The 19,156-nt window shown below is 46.8% G+C and overlaps 1 pseudogene; it reads left to right on the top strand.

The window, feature by feature from the left end:
- The first annotated feature begins 6,453 nt into the window (after positions 1-6,453).
- On the top strand, positions 6,454-17,583 carry LOC139701497 (protein transport protein Sec61 subunit alpha-like; annotated as a pseudogene).
- The last annotated feature ends 1,573 nt before the right edge of the window (positions 17,584-19,156 follow it).

The following is a 19,156-nucleotide window of genomic DNA, read 5'->3' on the forward strand; positions in this document are numbered from 1 at the left end:
GAGAAAGAATATGGAATTTTCAGTGTCATCAAATGCCTAGTATTTATCTGATCAATAGGACTGTGTTTCTAAGTAATATCACCCACAATTTATCTGCCCCTTAATGTGTATCAGTACACCTCTTTACTTGGACTATCTTCACTTATTTCAACCAGAGATTTGTTGGGTAAGAAAAAAAAAAAGTAATCTCATTATATAGGTAGCATATTGGAAGTTAGGTGGACTTTAAAAAATCTCAGATAATTTTCTCATGGTTATTTGTAGTAAAATAAGTTTAGAACATATTTTCCTTAGTACTCAAAGAATTACTACCTACGGAGCAGAGTGATAAATAATCATTTTTTATTGATGTATAAACATCTTTTTAATAATGAATTAGTTTATTCACTAAGGGCTTATGTTCACTATTCTCTAAAAAGATCATGAAAATTGTAGAAATAGATTTTCTTGATTTTTGTAGGAAAACTCCAGCACCACTTCACAAAAAAATATACAAAAAAAGAAAGAAACAAACAAACAAAAGAAAAACACTGTTGTTGGAAATTATTAATTCTCAGTACAAATTTTATTGTTGAGGGCCAGTCCTAGGCCAGGCATGTTTGAGGCTAGGAAAACCACCAAGCCTTCTTTGATTGTTTTAATTAACAGGCAGGTTGAGTTCATCGTGGACAGGCAAAAGGAGTGTTAGATTGGGGCTCCAACCTTCTCCTCAGAGCCTGTCCCCATCTTCCCATGGTTGTATTCCTCTCAGGTGCTCTGCACCCTGGAGGAGGAGGATGGAAACTGACTACATCTGCATCCATCTGCTGATGTGGTCACTCTGATAGAAGCTTTTCTTCCCATACAGGCCTGGTCAACCCTGGCCCTGGGGATATAACTATGACATGTGATCCCCTAAGCAACTGCCATAGACCACACTGAAGTCAGGGGTTCCCATCAACCTCAGCTGAAGGCCAGGGATGGAATGTGGGAGGGGATCTGGGGGGCCATGAACTCTGATGGGGACTTGAGTGAGAGTGAGCCAGACAGTCACCACCGTGTCAGGGGTCCTGATACCCACAGAGCATGCTGTGGGTGCCATCTGTCCCTGCATCCTGGGACACTAGGTAGGTGATGGTGTCCAGGTTCCATTCAGAGAGAATTTTGTTGAAATATTTGGTCAAATGGTAATGTTTCAAATGCAGATTACCACACAAGTTCTTGGAGGTGGTTGTCACTGTTGTTTTCTAAGAGCAAAGTCTGCAATTCTTAGAAGTGACTGAGAAACAGCTGTGTGATTGACAGCTCCTGGCCTCACCCTCCTCCCCCGGGCTGAAGAAGGGCAAGGATTGTGGCTATGGTGTGATAATTTATGCTTATCTAGTATCCCTCTAGAATCCATTCCATAATGTAAATAAATAACTGCTTCTTTTTATGCCTTCTGTTGCATTTTTATATCAAATGAGATGTGAAACACAGGCCTGTGGAGGAAACTTGCTGCTAACAGGAATGTGTGAATGTATCTCAGGACATCATCGGGAAGGAAGCTGTGATCCCTGGGTTGTGACAACCTTGAGTGGAACTGAGTTTTTAATAGAATATCATGTACAAACTGCCTGAAATCCTGTGATAAGAATTACACGTGTTGTGTGGGGAGCCCTGATGCACACAGCTAGGAGGGCAGTGCAGGTCTTAATTTAAAATATTGTAATGAATACTCATCCTGAGGGAATGTGAGTAATAAAGATGAAACCAGAAGACAAATGGTTGCATTGCCAAAAGAGAAAAGATTGTAAAAAGAAGCAAATTGGAAAGGCTCAGAACACATAATCTGAAGCCAAGGGAACAAGACAGAGGACATGGCTCTCTGCATGGAAGCCATGTGCCTTTGGCCAGTGGGGGCAAGTGTTTCCCTGCCTTGTCTGGCTGTTGGACCTAGAACTCAGGAGGTGAGCCACCAGGACCCATAGTTCAAAGCCCTCCTTTTCTGAGCACTGTGGTTGGGGCAGAGGGAGGCTCTGTTGTCCACAGGGAAGAGGGGAAGCAAAGCCCAGGCTTTCTGCAGAGGACAGGCCCTCCCCATGCTGTTGCCCTGGTGCAACGTGCGCTGGGAAATATGACCATGTTTGGAAATCTAGAATCCATCCCCAGCTCCCTTCTGGGTTTTTCTTTGCTGCTGTAGTCCAGACAACATGGTGACAGTTCGCTGGCTTCCATTACTGGAGCAAACACTTGAGACATCAACTTGCAGAGAGAAGGGGTTTGTTAGCATATAGTTTTTGAGGATTTAGACTGTGGTCAGGTTTGGGGGCTTGTGGTGAGTTAGCACCCTGTGGCAGGGAGCGTGGGGTAGAGAAAATGTCCACTCACTCTTTCCCTGAACAAAGAAGAGGAGGGAGCTGGCTTCCTGCAGCCTCCCTCAAGGCCCATGATCTAGAATCTTCTGCAAAGTCCCCAAAGGTTCCCCACCTCATCAACACCAGACTAGGAACCCCATCAACACCTGGCCTCTAGGGACCACCCAGATCCAAATGGAAGCAATCACTAATGAAACAGGGGAGGGCCACCCTGTCAATCAATTTGAGGAACCCAGTTGCTTTTTGTTAATATTTAGCCATTGGCCATGGAACCAAAACTCAATGCTGATTAAGACAGCCAGCACATCATGGTTCATGAGGCATGAATCAGGCTGTGTCTCCCAGTGGGCTTACACTTCACACCTGAGCTGAGAAGAAGGAGGCAGCTGCCGGCCGGTCCTCACCAGGCCATGCAGCACCTCTGCAACTAGCCAGTGCAGCTGCCCCTCCTCACCGCCATTTGGTGTTAGCTTCTCCTCCCCTTCTATTTAAGGGTTAACTGAAAAGTGAAAGAACACAGGGAAGGTTTAGTCTGTCTCTCAGGAACATCTTGTGTGATTCGGTCATCTACAACTTATTTTATGAAAAGATTTTGTAAAAATCACAAACACACAAACATGTATATAGACAGACTTATATAAAATCAAGCCATTGACTCCAAAGCCTGGGCTTGGACCACTGTCTGAGGCTCTGAAGATGCTTGTCAAGGGGTCCCTTCATGGGTCCCCATCCTGCAGTTCTCTGTCCCACTGGATGGAACAGCTAGATGAACACCTAGTGGACATTTCCCCTCAATAGTCTAATATTTTTATTTCTAAGGATTGGTGTTCATTATAAAAATTTTAAGCTACATAAGGAGAAATCAAAATCCCAGCACCCCCAGTATGACTCCCATTCCAAATGGCTCATCTAAGTCAACACTGTGCAGAGACAGCTGGCTGGGCAGAGAGTTGGGGGTGATCATCACACCCTGTAGCTGTGACCTCCTGCTCTGCATGCTAGGATTCCAAGAGATGTCAAGTCCCCCATTCCCTTCTACTTAAGAGGAACCAAGAAATCTAATGTGAGATCCTTGCACTTCCAAAAGCATCAACCACCACAAGGTACTGATTTTTGACAGAATAAAAACCATCTATATTTTGCCTAGAAGAATCTCAATTCACCTCCAAAAGAAACACATAGGACAAAAGTGAAGAATAAGAGAAAGTTATCTCAAGCAAATGGAAACAAAAATTAAACAGAAGTAGCTATTCTTATGTCACAAAAATTACACCTTAATACCAAGTAATTCTCCTGCCTTAGCCAGCTGAAGTGCTGTGATTACAGGTGTGAACCACCACACTTGGCTGACTTTAGTTTTTAATGCAGTTGGAATTCAATCAAATTACAAAAAATTCTTTTAACTGTTCAATCATATCCAGTTACTCCAATAACCAAAACGTTCATTTCTTCTTATATCAATGTTATTGTTTTGATATATAAAGCTTTAAAATAAGATTTTTCTTATTTCAACTGATTTATAGGTTAGTGTTCTGATCCCTAAATAACCATTGTTATTTACTTATAACATATTTTAAATAAATGCATATTTCTTTAAAGCATAGTATTAAGATGTATAAAGATTAGTAAAATGATAATAATAATAATAATAATAATAATAATAATAATAATATGCAAAGAAAAAAGCAAACATAAAAGAGTAAATAGTATTTGTCAGGAGGGTAGACATTGTCACAGGTAAAAAGCCTAAGCCTCTTCAGACCTTTTAATTATTTGATTGTGCACATGCTATATCAATTAGATTTACATATTCATTTAATTTTCAACTCTCAAAGAGTTGTGATACAAATCTATGTATTACAAGATAACAAAAATAGAAGACAGTAAGAGAGGAAGAATGGTCACACAGCACAAGGAGTAAACATTAACCAAAATGGCACTAGTAAATATTCACCTGTCAAGAACCACCTTAATGGGGTAAATTCTCCAGTAAAAAGACATAAAGTTCTATAATACATAGAACAAAAAAATCTATATTTTTCCTAGAAGAATCTCATTTCACCTCTAAAAAAACACATAGGATAAAAGTGAAGAATAAAAGAAAGATATCTCAAGAAAATGGAAATAAAAACTAGAAGTAGCTTTTCTTAAATCACAAAAAATAGACCTTAATACCAAAAGTAAAAATAGACTAAAGTCGTTATATAATGACAAATGGTTTCAATTAAGCAAGAAAATATAAGTATAAATATAAAATCACATAATAATACAACACATAGACATAAGACAGACACTACTTCATCTAAATGGAGAGAGAGACTTCGATGTATATTAATAGAGGACTTCTAAGTTTGAAAAATGGATGGATCTTTCATCCAAAAACATCAAAAAAGAGACACAGGATTGTAAGTGTTTTGACCATAGAAATATAAGGAAAGCATTCCTCTGGTGAGCAAACTCCCAGGAGGTAACAGGCACCCTGTTTCCTATGTTTGGAATATTCTGCAGTTTCTTTCAGAAACCAGCAAGATAACTAATACATGTGCAATACCTAGCTGTTGTGGCAATGCCTTGCATGAGGAAGCTCTTTGCTAGAATCTTATCAGCCTCAACCTTGACCTTAGGCACTTAGCTTTTGGGGAGGGACTCTCTTTTTAGACAACCACATTGTTTTGCCAAGCTCTGCTGCACCTGAATCTGTCCACATAATAGTAACTTTAAACAATGGACTTACTTGAGAGCCACACAAGTCTCCTATTGCAACCTTAGTATGTAACTATCTAAGAAGCTGCATAATGTTGCTAAATCTGTAGTCTAATGGCACAATGAACAACAGTGTACTACTGATGCCAGTGCCATAAGGTAACCTACTACTATAAGTAAAGCTGGCAGCTTGGACAAGGAGACTTTCTACCATCCTGTCATTCTGCCTCTGCACCTTGCTTCTGTCTCTTCTTCTTTCTTTACACAGGATTTAAAGTACACTGAAGAGCAGATAGGCTTAACTGAACTTTCCGACAAAAACCAAAAGAAGACAAATTCTTCACAACAGTACCAACAACATTCTACAGAATAGACAACAGATTAAGTCATAAAACAAATCTTAACAAATTTTAGAAGCTAAAAATCATTTGAAATAACTATTTTTCTGAACACAATGTAATAAAACTGGAAACCTACAACAGGCGGAACTTCAGATACATCCTGCATGTCTGCAAATGTAACAACAAGCTCTCAAATAGCCAGGAGTCAATGAATAAATAGAATGGAAATTTTTAAAGATTCTTGAGAAAAATGATGATAGAAACACAAAATAAAAAAAAAAAACATATAGCATAGAGCAGAGGCAATTTTAAGAAGATTAGATCAGTACATACCTACATCAAAAAAGAAAACAACCAAGACTTCCACTTCAAGGAGGTAGAAAATCAAGAACATGCCTGACCCAAAACTAGTAGAAGAAAAAATACTAAACATCAGAGAAGAGGTAAATAAAATAAAGATTAAATATTATTTTAAAAATATCAACAACAGAAAGAATTTATTTATTTATTTACTTACTTACTTATCCCTAGTATTGAACTCAGTAGCAACCACTCACTGAGAGATGTCTCCAGACCTAGTTTGTTTTTTATTGAGAGACAGGGTCCCATAGAGTGGCTCAGTACCTTACTTTTGCTGAGGCTGTCTTTGAATTTGCCTTCCTCTTGCCCCTCCTTGAGGATCTAAACTGTTCATATCAATGGTTAAGAGTACAGCTTTGCCATTGAACTCACTTAAGCAGTGGGAAGATCATGATGCTGTATAATATGAGCATTCCCAGACGTGACACCTATGGACATCTTCGCATTGGCTTTGTCCACAGAAAGCATGAGACTCACCTTTCAGGACTCTGCTTGGTGCATGGTTTGGTTTCTTCACTTTTTGGGGGGAGGTTGTCTGTTGGAGACTAAACCCAGAACATCATGCATGCTCGGCAAGTGCTTCCCCATGGAGCTGTGTCTCCAGCCCACCTTGGCCTTTCTTGGTGATCAGAGAAAGTGTCTCTGGGACTCTATTTTTAATGACTTACTGGGAAACTTCATGTCCTCTGATTCTACCTCTTCTGCAGATCCAGTTGAAGGAGAAGGTGCTGTGGAGAGCCATCCCCCTTTTCATCTTCTTAGTCTCCAGTAAGGTCAATCCGGTCTCCTGTGCTGTTGTTGGGGCAAGGGGGAGAGGGGGAAACCATGTGCCACTCCTTTGGTTTCTACTTGTTTCCAGATCCTTTGTTTGGTATTATGGCCTCGGATTCTGTGGACCCTTTCTACTGGATGTGAGGGATTCTGGCCTCCAACAGAGGGAGGCTCAGACTCACTCTGCCTCTTCTCTGCTGGACCAGCACCATTTAGTTGAATTACAGCCTTTCTGTGGAGCTCAGAGAATGGGCAGCTCTGTGGCCTGGAAAGTCTGCATGTGCCATGTCAAATAGCCTGATCAACGGTGCATTCAGCCTGGGCAACACCATCTTCTTTAGAATTGGGTTTGAATGCAATACAAAACCTGGAAGAGCAAGATAAGTCTCTGCTTGAGAATTTCTGAAAACTTAAAAAAACTAGAGTGTTTGAAATCCCTGAAATGAGATGGTGAGTCCACATGGAATACTCTCTAGAACTCTCTATTGGTTTCTCAGCTGCATCTTTTTCATATCTACAGGTGAAATATATGGATCAAAACCACGAGTGACAGTGGAGGGTCGAATCTAACCAGTCACCTGTGGGTCTAGAAACGATTTTCTTGTGTATATTGATGGTGCATTTGATGGACACGGTTTAAAAATGGGGTTCCAAAGAGGTTCCAGTCACTCAGAATCAGAGCTCATCTGAACATTATGGAAAGGGAAGGTTGATTCCCAACTAGATCCAAATGTGCCAGCCCCATCTGCAGACTCAGGAAATGATTGGAATGTTCTCCAGTTTTATGAACTGATGAAGGACGGGCCTCTCTGTCCTCTGTCCAGCCAGAATAGATCTGTCCATTGGGGTGGGAATGCAGCAGGCTCTTGAGGGGTATGTGACTTTCCAAACAGAATGACATGGGGTCTGGTGGGCTCGACAGAGGGACTCAGTTGTGTTCTTATCTTTGGTTTTTGGGGGGGTTATGCTATAATTGCTGCCAGCAACCTGAAGCCCATCCAATGTGGAGAAGGGGTCACATTCAATTCTGTAGGTTCATTTTATTAAATAATATCTTGCTTTCTTGAGCTCACAGGGGCTTTGTGGCTGCCCATTTCCTTAGACACACTCATGGAGCTGGGTATCTCTGCAATGGTCACCTTGGGCCTCATCATGCAACTCTTGGCTTGCGCCAAGATGATTGAAGTGGGTGACACCCCAAAAGACCAAGCCCTCTTCAACGGGAGCCCAGAAGTTTAAGAAAGATCATGGGTATATTTCTGGTGTCTAGTTGAAAATTTGAATTGGCTCTAAAATTGGGGGCATTAAAACAGCCCAGTTTGGCCTGTGTGCTTTGCCTGCCGACCCTGTAGGTGCTCCATGGCCTGTTAGTGAGAGAGCACTTCTGGGAGGTGCTGGGTATGGGGGAAGGCCAGGCAGGGCAGGGGAGGGCAGGAATGCCCCAGAGGATGCACTTGAAGGATCAGTGCATGGAGGTCACCCCTTCACCAGCCATGATTTCCGTACCTCACAAAGGAGGTGACATCTACTTCAGAGCTGTCATAAGAATTCAATCAAAGCCAGATGCTGTGGAGTATGCCTCTAATTACAGCAGCTTTGGAGGCTGAGGCAGAAGGATCACTATTTGGAGGCCAACCTCAGCAACTTAGTGAGGCCCTAAGCAACTCAATGAGACCCTGTTTCTAAATAAAATAAAAAAATGGCTGGGGATGAGACTCAGGGGTGAAGCACGTCTGCTCAGTCCTCAGTATCAAAAAAAAAGGATTAAATTAAATAATCACTCTCACAGTGCCTAACACATGGTAGTTATTTAGCAAGTGCTATTTTTCTTCTGTATTTAAAAGGATTTAATGAGCAAAAAGGTGATCCTCTCAGTCCAGCTCTGCTGTTGGTTATTTTTTTTTTTTGATGTGGAAGAAATTTAGATAATAGTTCTGGAGTCTCAGTTTCTACATGCTGTTAAACTAGGTTAAGAGTATTGGCTGTATCAAATGATAGGCAGCCCCAATAATGGGGACCAGCCTCAGAGTCAGCCAAGCCTAGCCTCTGGTAACTGGAATGTGCTATTTAGAAAACAATATTTACAATTTTCTACTCTGCTATATTCCATACAGCATGTCTTAGAGATCTTAAGTTAGTAGGTTAAATAATTCAGTGAGAAATCCATCTAACTTAAATTGTGAGTTTCAGACACAAATCAAGATTGTAGAATATATTTATGTATTAATGCATTAATCATTAATGAATTAAGTAATGCATTATTAAATATTAAGTAATGCATTTATTATTCAATGCCTTAAATTAATGCATTATCCTTCTAAAGCACTAATAAGTGGTTTTCTTTTTTTAATTTTTATTTTTGACATTTTAAAATATACTTGGCTTAGTGCAGTGGTGCGCGCCTCTTATTCCAGCAGTTCGGGAGGCTGATCCTGGAGGATTGTGAGTCAAAGCCAGCCTCAGCAACAGCGAGGCCCTAAGCAGCTCAGTGAGACTCTGTCTCTAAATAAAACCAAAATAGGGCTGGGGATGAGGTTCTGAGGTTGAGTGCCCCTGAGTACAATCCCCAGTACCAAAATCAAAACAAACAAACAAAAAATTTGCATTATTTTTCTAAAGCCCAAATTGGGTGTTTTTTTTCTCTTTCTCTCTTTGTTTTTAATATTTTTTTTTTGCAGACCTGAAAATGGAACTCAGTGCCTCTACCACTGAGCTACAGCCCCAGAAGTTTTCTCCTTACCCTTGACAATTTTTTAAAAATGTTTTTCCATATTAAGTATTCAAGATCATTTTTTTAAAAAAAGAATTTAGGATGACTGGTCTAAAGTTTAGTAAAGCACTTGCCTACCATCCGAAAGGCCCTAGGTTCAATCCCTAAAGCCACAATAAAAGATGAAAGGTGCTTTCACTAGAAAGCCTGAGTTCTCATGCGCTTTGATGTGTGACAGTTGGACACTCCTCACCAAGGTTCCCGTGGGCAGTGTCAGTATTTGTCATCTGTGTTCCTGCCACACTCTGCTCAAGATTTTCTTAGGACCCTAGTGTTTGGCATGATGTCACCATCGGCCAGTCCATTATGGATGTGATGACAGGCATGGACAGGGCCTCCCTCAAAGATGGGTTCTGGGATCTGCCTTCTGATCACCACTCAGGTGAACCCCCACTCTCACCCCGCTTCCTGAGTGACCCTGTCATCCCTCTTCCTCCTCATCAGTACTCAGCCAGAGCTGGGGCCAGGCCAGGCTCAGGGCTGGGCTCAAGGCTAAACACTGGCCTGAGCAGGGTAAGGCCCTGGGTTGGAGGCTGGTCACCGCCCAAAAAGAAATCAATCAAATAAAGACACTGCGCCCATCTACAACGAGAAATATTGAAATCAATAAAGGCATGCTGTCCACCTGCAAACCCCAAAACAATTAAGAAACAAAAAAAAAATATTGGGGCTGGGGCTCAGGGGTAGAGGCTCACCTGGCATATGTGAGGCCTTGGGCTCCATCCTCAGCACCCCATAAAAATAAAATAAAGATGTTGTGTCCACCTCCAACTAAAAAATAGTTTTAAATAAATAAAAGAGAATCAAAAGACCCTGGCTTTGGCTTCTGAATTCCCGTGAGGCTGATTGAGAAGGGTCTCCTATTTGGCCCTCATAGCAGAGAACCCTGACATTGAAGATGGAAGGAACCAGGGCGCTGGGGCCAGTAACGCAGAGTCCACTTTTATTAATTAATTTATTTTAATTCTGCAGTTTTTTGTGGTGGGCTTGATCGTCCTCCTTTTGGATGAGCTTCATTATAAAGGGCACGGCCTGGGCTGTGGCTTTTCCCTCTCCATCTCAAGCAACATCTGTGAAACCATCCTGGGGAAGGCCTTCAACCCCACCACCATCAAAACCGACCAAGGTAAGGGCCTGCCCCCCTTTGGGTACCTCTGCAGGAAGTTTTCATGTATGCAGAGTATTCTTCTGTGGGAAAATGACTGTTTCAGAATCATTTCTTCTGAATTTTCAGTGTGCAAATGTTTAAAATTATAGCTGAGTGCAGAGGCTCAAGCCTGTCATCCCAGCAGCTCAGGAGGCCAAGGCAGGAGGATCACAAATTGGAGGTCAGCCTCAGCAACTTAGTGAGGCCCTAAGCAACTCAGTGAGACCCTGTCTCTAAATAAAATAGAAAAAGGGCTGGGGACATGGCTCAGAGGTTAAGTGATCCTGAGTTAAATCCCTAGTACCAAATAATAATAATAATAATAATAATAATAATAATAATAATAACAACAACAACAACAATAACAACAACAACACTTACAATCAAAATGATATCTAAACTTTCATGTCTTATAAGAATATTTCAAGGACAGTTAACATGCCACAGAGTAATCCTGCCTCAAATTTCTTAGCAGGAACCTGCACTGCAAGGAAGAAGTGTTGATTTTAGCCAATTGTCTTCTGGTGGACATTTCAGTCCTTTCTCAGTCACAGTTAGCATCGAAGTGAATATCCTTGGGCAATCATCTGCACATATTTTAGCAGTTGTTCTTAGTGAATAAGATTCTAAAAATGACATTTCTACACCAAACCACTTGTTCAGTCAAGGAGCAGTTAGTTCGATGATTACAAGTTCAAGGACAGCCTTGGCAAATGAGACCCTGTCTCAAAACAGTTATGGGTAGAATGACTGTTGCTGGGTTCACCCTGCAGTATTGCCAATTTGGGGAGGAAGGCACTGGGGATTGAACTCAGGGACAGTTAACCCCTGAGCCCCGTCCCCAACCCTCTTTTGCATTTTACTCAGAGACAGGGTCTCGCTGAGTTGCTTATAGCCCCAATTTGGCTGAGGTTAGCCTCCAATTTGCAATCCTCCTGCCTTAGCCTTCAGAGCCACTGGAATTACAGGCAGGCACCATGACACCTGGCTTACGAATCTTAATAAAATAAAAATTGAAAAACATGTGAGACTTCTTAGGAGAGGGAAATTGACTTTTTTTCTTTTCTTTTTCTTTTGGCCTCTGATCCCTGAATCTTTTTTTTGCTGGGAAGTCTCTCATGGAAAATATTTGTGTGCATTTTCGTGTTTTCTTGGAATTGACTGTGGAGCTGGTTCTTGGCTTCTAGTGCCACGTCATCAAATTGAGGAAACTGCAGATGAGTCCCTGCAGGGTGCCTGAGAGATCCCATGGGAAAGACTGGACCTCAGGTAGGAGGGTCGGGAACACTTACAGAAGAGTAGGCAAAGGTGACACCAGACTCTTCCTAGAATTTCAGAAAATCTAAGGTGAATTGAGGATCTGGGGGTGCAAAGCAGCTGGACCCCAGCTGTGGATGTGGTTGTGAAATCTGGGTAGGAGTTAGGGAGTCTGCCAAGACCTCCTGGCTTTTGGGAGGGCTGCCTTCAAAAAGAGTGGGAGCAGTGGTGGCCACAGGGGACCAGTCAGTGAAGGCTTGGGCTGTGGCAGCCAGCCAGAGGATCACTTTGCTCTGGAGCAGGATGGTGAGTGAGGGGACAGTTTTTGAAGGAATGATTTGCTGTCCCTGGGAGACAGGCTGAGAAAATGGTGGCACAGCCATCCAGCCTGAGCCAGCCAGTGTGACATCAGAGTGAGGGCCTTAGGACTTAGTGAGAGATGAAGGCAACAGACAACCAAGACATGGAGGTGGCTGCCCTTGGAAACCTCCGGAACCTGGCTGGGGCAGAGGGTCTACCTGGGGGGCTTTGAGTGGTGCTGTAAGAAGCCAAAATGGTGGAGCCACAGGGACACCACCAGGATGGGCAAGAAGAGGGTGGAGCAGGCACAGGTAGCTTGCAGCTGGAAGGGTCTCCTGTTACCAGGAGTGCCACCACGGCTCAGCTTGCAACCTGGAAAGTGGGGTGTGGAAGGGCCCCTAGGGTGGAGAGTGCAGTTGGTCATTCTTCTCTGAGGTGGGGGACAGTCCAGGCTTGGAGGGAGATGGAGACATCACATGGCTTTCGCCCCCCGGGTGACACTAGCACATGAAACAACCCAGTTCCCAGAGACAAGGGGGTAGTGATTTGCAAGAAATGACCACATTAAACATTCAGAATGCTCGTAAGGCCCTCACCCTGCCACTGCTGTCACCCACCTTTCATTCCAGACACTTGTCAGGCAGGTACTGTAAAGCACCAGGCTCTTCTGTGGGTGCTAAGAATACAAAGGGATATAACATAAGATGTGTGAGCGTCAGTGTCATCCCAGGGTCCCGGGTCAGAGTAGAGAAGAGAAGGAAGATGGGGCGACTGGGGAAGAGTCTTACGGGTCCATCTAGAGAACCTGGCAGGTGCAAAGGCCCTGGGGCAGAGATGAGCTTGTGTGTTGAGGGTCAGTGCATGGCTCAGTGGAGCAAGCGAGGAGAGTTCTGAGAGGTCACTGGTGGCAAGAGAAACCAGGACAAGTCCCTGGGATTGCTGAACTTTCTCCTTTACAAAATGCTCAAGCTTTCATGTCTCCAGATTTTTGACCACAGAGACATAAGCTATTGTCCCACACAGCGAGGCAGCAGGGAGAGCGGCTGTCAGAAGACCACTACAGGGATGCCAGGGGGCCAGGGAAAGCTAGGACAGCATTTCTGTCACAGACATCCCGTCCATGTGGTCTACAGGACAGATGGCCCATCTGAGTGGCCGTCCAGAAGGTGATGCAAGTCCTGCTGTCCCAACTCTGGGGTGACAGGAAAATGCTGTCCCAGGGAGAGACTGGGACATCTGAGTCCCCAGCCATTAGCCACTCTGCCCACGAAAGCCATGTCTAGGGAAGCACCAACCTGTCAGCAGGGGCCATGGTGACAGTGTTTCCCACTGTGCTTTTGTCCTAAAGTCAGTCTCATGCCATTTCTGAAGTGCTCAGAACTTGGCGCCCTGTGCTTCAGTGTTCCTGGTCAGTGTGTTGCCTATTCCTCAGGCCAGGCACCTTTCTGCCTGTTGCTAAGGCTGAGGCAGGAGCATCTCAACTTTGAGGCCAGCCTTAGCTACAGCAAGGCTTCAGCAACTCAGCAAGATGCTGTCTGTGAATGAAATACAAATAGGCTGGGGGTGTGGTTCAGTGGCCTAGGGCCCCTGGGTTCCATCCCTGGTGCCAAAAAAATCCAGACCGTGACCCCGTGACTGTGGGTGCCGTGAGTCTCCTGGCTGAGTCTCCTGGCTGATTTTGTTCTCGTGCCTCTGCTTTGGCCAGGAGGAGGCCTAAGACCCAGCAGAGTCCAGCCCTTTGTTCTTCCCTTCACATTTGTGTCCTCCTCTGCCAACAGGCATGGAATTGGAGGGTGCCATCGTTGCACTGTTCCATCTCTGGGCCACGCACACAGACAAAGACTGAGCCCTTAGAGAGGCTTTCTCCTGCCAGAATCTCCCCGACCTCATGAACCTCATTGCCTCCATCTTTGCCTTGCTGTGGTCATCCATTTCCAAGTGAGTCCAGCGTGAGCACAGGAAGTCTGCATTTCTTTTTCTTTATTTTTTGGTACCAGGGAAGGAACCCATGGGCACTTAACCCCTGAGCCCCATCCCCAGCTCTTTTTATATTTTATTTAGAGACATAGTCTCACTAAGTTGCTGAGGCTGGCCTCCAAAATTTTCAGTCCTCCTGCCTCAGCCTCCAGAGCTGCTGGTGATGACAGGCCTGTGCCACTGTCTCTGGCTTCATTATAATTTCTTTTTCTTTTTTTTTTTTTTTTCCCGTTTAGATACAAATGGCCATAAAGTGGACTTTAGTACATTTGAAGCCAGTTTTTCTGCGTTTTTTTCTGTGTGTGCCCCAAGCACAGTGGGAGTGAGGGAAGGGGCAGGTGCTCTCCAGCACTGTCAGAAGTCGGGTCCCCAGAGCTGGTGCCACCTTTCGTGCCTCTGGCCTTTGTCCTCAGGGCTTCCGGGTTGACCTGCCCATCAAGACTGTGCACTACCAGGGCCAGTACCACACCTACCCAATTGAGCTCTTCTTCATCTTCAACGTCCTGATGGTGCTGCAGTCCGCCCTGGTCCCCACCTCTACATCATCTCCCAGATGCTGTCAGGCCACTTCAGTGGGCACCTGCTTGTCAGCCTGTTGGGCACCTGGTGTGTCAGTCAAATGTTCCTGGGGAGCCTCTCCTGGCCACAGAGTGGGTGGTGCTGCTCAGCATTTGTGCGTCTTGCTCCTGACCAAATGTCTCATGCACAGATCTCCTCCCCTGTGTCCTTTCCCAAATTCTGTGCAGGACATTTTTTTTGTAACAGGGACTGAACCCAGGGGAACTTGACCCCTGAGCCCTGTTCGACCCCCATTTAGAGCCAGGGTCTCACTGAGCTGCTTAGGGCCTTTCTAAGAGACCAAGGCTGGCCTCCAACTTGCCATCGTCCTGCCTCAGCCTCCTGAGCTTGGGGTGATAGGTGTGTGTCACTGTGCCTGGCTGCAATCACAGTTTTGGTCTGCTCTGGGTTCATCTCGAAGCTCAGGTTCAGTAGACTCAGCATCCCAGACCTTCTGTTCCTTCTTCCCAGGACACATCTTCTGGAGGCCCTGCCTGTGCCTACCCAGTTGGTAGTCTGTGTTACTACCTGTCTCCACTGGAGTCCTTTGGCTCCATGTTGGAGGACCCTGTCCATGTGGTAGTGTACCTCATGTTCATGCTGGGCTCCTGTGCCTTGTTTTCTGAGACCTGGGTTGAGGTCTCGGGCTCCTCTGCCAATGACATAAGTATAAACGGAGGTTCTTAAAGTGTCACTTGGCTTGTTGCTTTGTCACAGTGGTGGTTTGTGACATGCAGATGGGCCACCCACCTTGGTTAGACAGTTCAGAGCATTAAGGACAGATGGACAAAGCTCAGCCATCAGTAGCAGGTCTGAGAACCTGAAGCCAGAGTGGAAAACCACATCTTGTCTGGTCTTCTCCTTATGACACCTTGTTGGTCCAGGGACACTTAACACTTGAGCCACCTCCCAGCACTTGCTAAATTTCATATGGAGACAGTGTCTCACTGAGCTGCTCAGGGCCTTGTTAAGTGGCTGAGGCTGGCCTCCAACTTGCAATCCTCCTGCCTCAGACTCCCAAGCTGCTGGAATGACAGGGGTGCACCCCCAGCACTTAGGGCATTTTTTTTTCTATTCTTTTTTTTTTTTTAATTTATTTATTTATTTTAGTTCTCGGCGGACACAACATCTTTGTTGGTATGTGGTGCTGAGGATCGAACCCGGGCCGCACGCATACCAGGCGAGCGCGCTACCGCTTGAGCCACATCCCCAGCCCCACTTAGGGCATTTTTAAAGTCCATGTAAAGATGTAGAGCTGCAGAAAGAGCCCTTTCAGTGTCCAGCAGCTCGAGATCTTTCCCTCCAAACACATCTATGAGCACATCCTCTGCTCTGGGCATCATGCATGTGTCCAAGCAGCTGAAGGAACAGCATAGGGTGATGCGGGGCCACCGGGAGACATCCTGGTGCATGAGCTCAACCGGTGAGTGTAGTACCCAGCCCCAGTCGGCATGTGCAGCACCCAGGCCTCGAGCACTGGTGGGCCTTGGGGTCTCCAGTGTCCATGGGTCTTATTCTCGGATCACAGGGTAGGCAAGGTCCCTGTGTCATTGGATATTTATGAACCTGCTAAGTGCTGGATGCTGGGGACATGCAATAAGATGCCTGGCGCCCTCAGCAGGGAGCCAGGAGCATGCAGCCTGGTGACGCAGCATGGGGCTCTGTAGAGGTGGTTCCGGCAGCAGGGGACCCTCACCTCTGCTCATGCTGGTGGGATGCTGCCCTAGGCATCCAGGAGCAGGTGCCCAGGCTCTGAGCACAGAGTGGGTCTCCAGATGGACCTGAGCTGAAGCACCGGGCTCTGTGGGATACACCTGAAGGCCAAGGCAGGAGGATGGCAAGGTGGAGGCCAACATCAGCAAATTGGTGAGGCCCTAAGCAACTCAATGAGACCCTGTCTCTAAATAAAAGACAAAAAAAGGGCTGGGGATGGGGCTCAGGGGTGGAGCACCCCTGGGTTTAATCCCCATGACCGAAAAAAGACAGATGGTTGATGTGGCTTAGAGGCTAGCAGAGCGTCAGAGTTTGAAGTGATGTTTGAAGCAGGAAGGTCAGTTCCACCAGACAAGACCACAGCAGAGAGGAATCCAGAGACCAGCTGAGCCACAGCCAGGTGACCTGTGTGGCCGTCACCTTGGGGTGGAGAGAAGGGAGGGTGGGAGAGGCCCCAGGGTGCAGGTGCCCAGGGCAGGAGGAGCGCCCGCTGCAGCTTCACCTCGTCCTGGATTGAGGGCTGCCCCCAGCCTCCCTGGTTCCCTCTGCCATTTTCTTAGCTCTTCCTGTGCCACTTGGCAGCAGCCACAGTGAGAAGGGCTGTGTCTACAAAGTCAGGTGACAGCCCAGGTTGTCCTGTGGGCTCTCACTTGGTGACCTTTCCTGAAAGAAGCAATTACAGAAAAAGCCACAGTTGCAAATTCTAGGTTGCTTTCGAGTCCTTGGTAGGGACAGTGGCCATTTCAAGAGTCATGTCCGAGTCCCTCAACCCCCTTACTGAGGACCAAACCCAGGGTTACTTGGCCCCTAAGCCATGTCCCCAGCCCTTTAAAAAAAAAAAAAAAATATTTAGAGACAGGGTCTCACTGAGCTGCTTAGGGCCTTGGATAGTAGCTGAGGCTAGCCTCCAACTTGTGATCCTCCTGCCTCAGCCTCCCAAGTTACTGGGGTGACAGGTGTGGACCACTGCATCTGGCAGCCTTTCAGTTTGGACTAGTAGCAGTCCCCTAGCAGGGACTAGGTCCCGTAGCATTAGTGGGGCACACAGGTTGCTTCAGGGAGGTGGTGGGTCCTCCTGAGGTTCTGGTCTCAGTCATGGGCAAGACTGATGGCCAGTTTGGGGGCTCTGTGGTGGCCCAGGGCTGACCGCCTGCCCTACCCCAGATACATCCCCATGGTGGCGGCCTCTGGGAGACTGTGCCTTGGGGCCTTTCGGTCATGGCTGCCTTCCTGGGCACCATCTCCTTGGGGACGGGGATCCTGTTGGTGGTAACCAACATCTCCCAGTCCTTTGAGATCTTCATCAAGGAGCCGAGCAAGGTGGGCAGTATGGGCACCCTGCTTTTCTGAGAGCCATGCCTACCCAAGGACCAGGGAGGAGGCTCGGCAGTGCCTCGGAAGGTAGTGGTGGCCGGGGGCAGCGGTGCTGCAGCACATGGGGACATCGTCATCTGGCTGACATCTGCCCCTCCTCTGCACCGTGGGGCGGCCACCCTCGGCGGGGCTTCTCTCCTCCTTCTGGCTTTGGCAGCTGCAGCCGTGACAGGGACGGGGAGTGCTGTCCCCATTTTCTGTCTGACTTTGGTTTTGGCCTCCCCTCCCACCTTCAGTGATGTGTGCAGCCACCGTGGCATCTCTGGTCCCCACAAAGGTGGCTTTTTGACTCTGCTTGGAAGCACAAAATCTCTATGTGTGGCCTTAGGGTGGTCGCACCTCCTCTGGGGACATGGACAGCGTCACCAGCTTGTCCCCATCATCACCAGCGGTGGCACTATCTGGGTGAAGACTGTTTCCGTGGGGGACATTGGGTCCTCTGGGCTCCGGATGACACAGCTCCCTGCCCAACTGTGGGCAGCTGATCTCCCACCAAGTGTCCAGATGGGCCTCATGTTGGGGCAGAGACAGGACTGCCATCCCTGCCGCCTCATGGCCACCTTATGGCCAGGCAGCTTTGTCCTTGTCCGGGGGAGGCCTGGGGTTGCCATCTCCACCCTCGCCTGGCTGAGCTCGGTGCCCTCAGGGGACCACCCCGCCATGTCCATTTGTCCAGACTCCAGCCGTGGTTTGTCCTCACTGTGCAGCTGCCCCAGCGCCCCTAGGAAGGGACATATTCTGTCTCTCCCTGTGTTTCTAGAATGTTCTGACTGCACTTAGGGACCAAATGCAAGTAAGGGGACAGCAAGATGCCACCAGCTCTTTCGGCCACCAGCACATTCAACCTTCACCACATAAAGAGGCTGGGAGGGGAGGTTCAGGCTCAGGGCCTGAGCTCAGGGTCAGGAGCTCGGGTCTCTGGGAAGATGCTCTGGTGTCTAAGACAGAAAGACAACGATGTCTATGGTGACAGGTGATGTAGAACATGAAGCTGGGGACCTTTCTGGAATTCTCAGCAGCCCCTCTCAGACTCAGCTGCTGTCTCCCTTGGGAGGGTGCCCCAATTCTTCATGGGCACTCTCATGGCTCAGTAGAGATGGCATACTGTCCCCAGAGACCTGGGACAAGAACCAGAGGGGCCTCGGCCCAGCCCAGGGCCCAGCAACCTTCTCCCATGTGGCCTTGTCTAGACCCAGTCCCCAGCAGGGCAACACCAACACCAGCTACCTCCCAACCCAAGGGGGCCTCCGCCATACCTCTCCTGCTCCTGTTAGAGAGCAGGGACTCCCAGGCCACTGCTAGGGACTCCATGGCCTCTGGCAGGTAGGCCCAGTCCCTGGCTCCAGGCTGTGCCTGGAGAGCATCAGACTTCAGAGGAGCTTGCCATTCTGCTATCCCCACATGGCCTGGGCTTCCAGTCCGTGGGCAGTGATCACAATAGGTTGTTGGGCAGGGGCTGACCCAGCTTCCAGGGGACTGTCACTGTGGACACCAAAATGGCATAACTGAGATACAATGGATAAATGATAAATAAAGGCAAATTTTTACA

Source organism: Marmota flaviventris, chromosome 13 (genome assembly GCF_047511675.1).
Source record: "Marmota flaviventris isolate mMarFla1 chromosome 13, mMarFla1.hap1, whole genome shotgun sequence".
Taxonomy (NCBI): Eukaryota; Metazoa; Chordata; class Mammalia; order Rodentia; family Sciuridae; genus Marmota; species Marmota flaviventris.